The following is a 7585-nucleotide window of genomic DNA, read 5'->3' on the forward strand; positions in this document are numbered from 1 at the left end:
TCGCCAACCCATCTGGTCACTTTTCCTCTCTCTGCTCTAGTTCTACTGGTTCCTCTGTTTTCTTCAAGCACTAATTTTGATAATTTGTTTCTTTGATTGTGCGTGTTTTTGTAGGTTGGAGATTGGTGCTTGTGGATTTAAGGAACCATGGAAGATCAGCTGAGATCGAAGGTCTGAACCCACCTCATGATTTGGTCAATGCGGCCCAAGATTTGGCTCATTTGGTCAATGCGGCCCAAGATTTGCTCGTGGTCACTATGGTGGTTCCGCTAAGTTGCCCAAGCAAGTTTTCACTTTTCCCCTCATAATTTCAGCACTTGTGGTTTCTCTTTGCTTAAAGTTGCTTTATTTTGGCATAATGTTTAAGTAAGTTATTCAAATTCTAGGTTTTCATCATTAGCAATAACCAGAACCATAAGTCATTCAGACCAAAAATAAATAAATCTAATCTAATCAATCTAGCAAAATGAACTAAATTGGCAAGTTTTTTGCTTGTACGCTGTTGTGCCCTTCCCTGATTCAATATGGGTATAGTGTGAATAGGGCTCGTCAATGGGCCGCCCGGCCTAAATTTAATGGGCTTGGGTCGGACCGGGTCGAGCTTTAAAGAAGAGAGAAAATATCAAGTGGGGCCGGGTCGAGTTTTTTTAGAAAATTCAAAGCCCAAGCCCGACTCATAAGCCGGGCTTGAGAAAGCCCATTTGGTCGAGCCGGGCTAAACCCAACGGGCCGGGCCTAAACGGGCCTTACTTCATTGAAAAAAAATCATAAACTTAATCATAAAGGCATTTTAGTCCAAATTTGAGATTAAACTCATTAATTCCAATATTTTCACTTCAAACCAAATTTATAAAACATCCAATAAAGTCACACAACTTATAAGATTTTCCACAAAAATAATAAAGCTAAGTATTATTTTTGAGGTTATTACATAATTAGATTGTAATACGTTTTAAGAAATCATTTTAAAAAATACTAAGTATAAAAAAAAAATATTTTATTTTAAGGATGGTATGAATAAATATGCAAATATTTGGTGGTGTGATATGTTGTTCATCTTATATATATATATATATATATATATATATATATATATATAAACTACGAATGAGTAAAGAAAAGTAAATGAAATGAAACAAATTATATATGTGATTTAAGTGATATAATCTTAAACATAAACCCTTATTTATACATAATTATATATATGCGGGTTTAATGAGCCGAGTTTCTGTGGGCAAGTCGGACCGGGCTTTTGTGGGCGGGTCAGGCCGGGCTTTCTTGGGCCTATGGGTCGGGCCGGGCTTTAGACCCAAGCTCAAGCTTAGTTCGGCCCAAGGCTTGTCGAGCCATCTCAAAGCCCATAACGGGTCGGGTATGGCTTTTTTTCGATGGGTCGGGCGGGCCCCCATCGACCCATGAGCCCGCGGGCCAAATGATGAGGCATAAAGGTGAATCAATATCATATTTTTTCTTGGTGGGTTGGGGAGTGAGTAAGACACTTTTGGTTCTCTACGTTCTTTTGGATGTTGAAAACTTTCCAACCAACGCTTGTAAACTTATAATCATGCGTAGCTCCGATGAACGTTGCATGGATCTTGCTTCGTTTCCTGTGTTTGGTTTATGAGCAAGTACTACTTCATAATCTATGTGTTGTCTAATGAACTCAAATTGAAACCAAAGCAAGGATTACCTATCACATTGATTTTTCATTTTGATACGACTCCTGCTGTCAAATAGGGCTCGCTCAGCCAGTTACCTAGTGAATTCTAACTCTTGAATTTATAGCTAGAAGGAAACAAAGAAATCATTTAAAAGCTCTGATCCTCTGTGATTGCAAGCTCAGTTCACTTGAACTTAAAAAATATTTTTGTGCTCTTTGTACTTTCTCTGTGATCCAGAGTAGTTGTGGGTATTGGATTCCGTTCCAAAAGTGATGTGAAAAGAGTGATGGGGAGGTTGGCAAAGCTTCGCAGACAAAATTCCAAAATCATAAATTTACAAAACTAGTAAATACTTCTACGAACGAATAAAGCCTTGTTGATATTGTCAAGTGATGAGATAAACTCCTATTCATCCTAACCAACAAAATGTTCGAGTACTAAAAATGGTATGAGGGTTCAATAAGTGACGTACTTGGATTAAGATAAAGCTACCCTAAACCCAAAAGTATGTACTAGCTTTGTGGAAATACGATTTTGGAATTTGAAGTCGGATGAGAGTCTATCTAAAGTCTTCTTAGTATTGTCAAACGATAAGATAGACTCCCAGTCACCTCAACCAACAAAATATTCGAGCACAAAAAGTAGTATCATGGTTCAATAAGTAACGTACATGAATTAAGATATGTCTGTCTAATTTGACATGCAATGCCAAAATCATATCTCTACAGAGTTAGTCAATACGTCCATGCACGAATATAGTCTTGTTAGTATTGTCAATCGAAGGGATACTCTTATCCACATTACTGTGAGGCTTCATACATGTACTGATATTTGAATATCACGTTCATAAAAACCAAAACAATTCCTTCCATCCAAAAGCATAAGTTCTATGCATGTAATCTCGTAGTAATGTGGCAAGATCATTTTGATCAATGAATGCCTTCCGCAATATTAAGTATTTAATATGAGGAACCAATTTGATAATGACCAACACATCTTCTCTTTTAATTAAAGAGCTCGGCACATTTAAATGACAAAAATTCTTGCAGTGAATGCAAATATGTGAAATGAATTTGCTCAAAGTTATAGATGCTTAAGTAGTTAACTTTCAGAATAATTTCAGGAATATTATTGTTTCCTCTTATATCCCTTCAAGCAGTTGGCACATTCATTTTAAGAAAATTCTTTTCTCAGCACATGCTAAACTCTAGAGGGATCTCCTCGAAATTATGATTGCCCCCAAGTGATAATAACTATGCGAAAGAAGAGAGAATTGAGGAATATTTTGAAATTTAAAGTAGGATGAGAGTTTATCTTACTACCTTAACATTACATCGCATCGCACTTCAAATTCCAAAATTGTATGCAATGTCAGATGTGATGTCATTGTTAGGCGACAAGTTACACTCTCATCGAACTTCAAATTCCAAAGTCATATCTCCACGAAGCTAGTAAATAGTTCACGAACCAATAACGCCTTGTTGGTATTGTCAAGCGATGAGATAGACTCTCATCCGCACTAGTGTGAGGCTCCATACATGTATTGATATTTCAACATCATATTCATAAAAACCACAATAATTCCTTCCATTGAAAAGCACAAGTTCTATGCATGCAGCCTCGCAGTAATGTGGGCAAGATCATCTTAATCAATGAATGCCTTCCGCAACATTAAGTACTTAATATGAGGAAGTAAGTTGATAATGGCTAACATATTTTCTCTTCTAATTAAAGAACCCGATACATTTAAACGGCAAAATTTCTTGCAGTGAATGTAGATATGTGAAATAATTTACTCAAAATTATAGATGGTTAAGCAGTTAACATTCGGAATAATTTTAGGAATATTCATATTCCCTCTTATATCCCTTAAAGGAGTTGGCACATCCCTTTTAAGAAAATTCATTATGTAGCCCATGCTGTACTCTAGAAGGATCTCCTTGAATTTATGGCTGCCCTCAAGTGACAACAACTATGCGATGGTAATGCAAAAGAAGAGAGAATTGACAATTGAGGATTCTTTTGCATTACTGTCGCATAGTTGTTGTCACTTGGGGGCAACCATAAATTCAATGAGATCCTTCTAGAGTTCAGCATGGGCTGCAGAAAAGATTTTCTTAAAAGGAATGTGCCAACTCCTTCAAGGGATATAAAGGGAATATGAATATTCCTAAAATTATTCCGAATGTTAACTGCTTAACCATCAATAATTTCGAGCAAATTATTTTACATATCTACATTCACTGCAAGAAATTTTGTCGTTTAAATGTATCGGGTTCTGTAATTAGAAGAGAAAATGTGATGACCACTATCAACTTACTTCCTCATATTAAGTACTTAATGTTGCGGAAGGCATTCATTGATTAAGATGATCTTGCCACATTACTGCGAGGCTGCATGCATAGAACTTGTGCTTTTCAATGGAAGGAATTATTATGGTTTTTATGAATGTGACGTTGAAATATCAATACATGTATGAAGCCTTGCACAAGTGTTGGATGAGAGTCTATCTCATCGCTTGACAATACCAACAAGGTGTTATTGGTTCGTGAACTATTTACTAGCTTCGTGGAGATATGACTTTGGAATTTGAAGTGGACGAGTATCTTGTCGCCTAACAATTATATCACATCTGACATTGCATCCGATTTTGGAATTTGAAGTGGGATGCGATGTAATGGTAAGGTAGAAAGATAGACTCTCATTCGACTTCAAATTTCAAAATATTCCTCAGTTCTCTCTTCTTTCGCAGAATTATTGTCATTTGGGGGTAATCATAATTTTGAGGAGATCCCTTTAGAGTTTAGCATGGGTTGCGGAAAGAATTTTCTTAAAATGAATGTGCCAGCTGCTTGAAGGGATATAAGAGGAAACAAGAATATTCCTGAAATTATTACGAATGTTAACTACTTAAGCATCTATAACTTTGAGCAAATTCATTTCGCATATTTGCATTCACTGCAAGAATTTTTGTCGTTTAAATGTGTCGAGCTCGTTAATTAAAAGAGAAGATGTGTTGGTCATTATCAAATTGGTTCCTCATATTAACTTCTTAATGTTGCGGAAGGCATTCAATTATCAAGATGATCTTGCCACATTACTACGAAGTTGCATGCATAGAACTTGTGCTTTTGGATGGAAGGACCTGTTTTTTTGGGCCTTGCCTATGCTCAAAGTTGTCCCTCTAAACAAATATAGTTTCCCTCCAATATCTCTATTGCACTGCTCTTGCATTTTTAAACAAACCAAATCAGAAGAGATTGAATACGAACTCGCAAAAATATACTCTCAGAAGTACATTGTTAAGGCAAGAAAGTAAGTGAATTTCGAATTTGTGAAATTTTTACTAACTTGGAATCAGAGTGATGACAGATGACCCATGATTACCAGTAATTACAATATCACCCATTTATCATGGAATCTTATTCTTGAAAAATCACGGTGTGATTATTTATTTTATGCGAGCCCTGCTCTTATTTTGATTCCCAAAGTATTAGTAAATATTGGAATGACCTTGAATGAGAGCTCCCATTCTCTGTTAGTAAACATGCCCTCTGGTTATAGAACAGAGGAACGCACATAAATCATGAAGAAACATGGGAATCTTTTCGTCATACTTCTAGAGATATAGTGGTAACTCAAACTTTCATGAGCAAATTCTTGTCATCTTTTTCGTACATTTCATCAAATTTTTTATTCACGACCTATTTGGCAAAGCCGACTTGTGATTGAATGGTGTGACTTGCTTTTGAAACTGTGATAAGTCTGTGATCATATGTAATAACCCAAACCTAAATTAATATTTAATTATTAATTTATTAAGAGGAAAAGACAATTTTGCCCTTGGAATAATTTATTAAAGAAAAGTTGACTTTTTGACTGAGAAGGAATTTGAAAATTCCACACACACCGTTGCGTAGAGCACGACGAAATGAGTCCGTAGACACGAAGTGGGCTCGAATCGGAGCTTTAACGAAGAAAATACAGTTAAAATACTACAAGGGGTAAAATGGTAATTTGAAAAGTCAGAAGTTTATAATCTCACTTCTCTCTCTCTCTCTCTCTCTCTCTCTCTCTCCCCGCGCGCTTCCTTCCTCTTTGCGATAAACCCCAATTCGATCGGATTTTGCTGCGCCGTCGCCACCACTGACCACCGCTCACGCCATGATCGGACTTGATCAAACCGCCGTCGCTCCCCTATCCTTTCCCGACCAGCCCCGCCCCTGGAACCACTGGATTCCGTCAAAAAAAGTCGTGAATTGCGCCGGTTTTGACAGAAACTTCGCTGGCTGGGTTCGTCGTCGTCCAGCCACCATTTCTAACTATCCAAGTATGGATTCTGAACCTCTCGAGCTGTTCTAGCTGCCTGTTGGATAGGATTCAATCAATTCTCAGCGTAGGTAATTCGATTTGCGAATTGAAATTTGGCCATTTTTGGAATCTCGATTCCGGCCACTTCCGGTCAGTTTTTGGGGTAGATCCAAGAACAAAAGTGGCTCCAAATAGAGTGTTATACCTAGGGTAGGATTCTTGAGCTGTGGTTTTGAGATTTTCCGGCGATACGTAATCGCTTTGGGTACCCAGCCCTGCCGGCTTGTGTGGCGGCACCTGGGCGAGGGTAGTGAAGTGTCATGTGTCTCGATGAGATCCTTAAGTTGTCACGAGCGCGTAGGAATTTGCGGATCTCAATTTGGATACCGTTTGAGCCTCGCGGATTTTACATATTGTGCGATTTTCGGGTTCAATACTGTTGAGCCGTTGGATCGTAATCATTTTCAGATATGTTAATTTAGACAATTCTAGGATCGTTTAGGATTCGACGAATTGTGAATCGGAGTTTCGGATACTCCAAAATCGCGAACCCTAAGGCTAGGGTTTAGAAATCGTGCGATTGTACGATTGTGATCATTCTGACCGTCCGATCGAGACCAAACCATCGGGACATGTGTCCTAAGTATATTGGAACTTCTAGAGGCTCCTGGATCATAATTGCGAGGTCATTGACCCGTGGGGTCCCGAGTTGACTTTTATGGACTTTAGCGCTTTTTGAGTCCCAAGATACTGCTGAACTATTCCAAGTGGAAGGAAAACTTTTATGGGCATAGGAAAAACTTTAATCTGACGCACGTACTTCTAGGAGCCGGGGGTCAGGGTTTTAAATTAATACTATATTGTATTAATAGAATATAATGGTCATTGAATCAGGCACCCAGGCACCAGTTGACCCGCATGAGGGACCTTCCAGAGTTCCAGCGAGCACGGACTACCAGTAAGTGGACTCCTTGTTTTTATAAATGAATTTAAGCAGTTCAGTTACAGTTATTGATCTTGAATAAGTTTTATTAAAAGATTAGTGTTTTACAAGCTGTTATATGCTTTTAAATATTTTGTTCTGCATGCTGCCGAGTGACATATCCTTTTAAAGGATACAGGAAAAGAAATTCTAGTTAATTATCATATAAATGGTAGCAGAGTTTTAGAGTTTACAGGAATTCAGTTATTCAGCAGATTTTCTTCATAAACTTTATATTTTCCTAAACCACCTTGTACCCAGATATACAAATGTTGCCTTTGGTAAATAAGTTGCCTTCAGATTAAATGTTGCCTTTGGATTGTATTGATTGTCTTGGTTTAGTCAGCATGTTTGACAGTTGCCCCACGAGTTCTTTGGTACTCGAACTTGTGTGGAGCGAGTAATGCAGATCAGGTGGGCTACAGTCCCCTGAATCCTACGAGTTGCTGCTTGGATTGACCTTGTGTCACTGAGACCTGCGAGTACGTATCACCCATGGTGATGCAAGGAATTGACGGATATTAGGAATTGACGGAAATAAATGGTACACCTAGGTGGTAGTTTTAACCTGTTTTCAGTGCCTTAAGAAATTAATATTGACCATGAGTATGATTGGCTTATATACATGTAT

This window comes from Prunus dulcis, chromosome 7 (assembly GCF_902201215.1).
Source record: "Prunus dulcis chromosome 7, ALMONDv2, whole genome shotgun sequence".
In the NCBI taxonomy this organism is placed as follows: Eukaryota; Viridiplantae; Streptophyta; class Magnoliopsida; order Rosales; family Rosaceae; genus Prunus; species Prunus dulcis.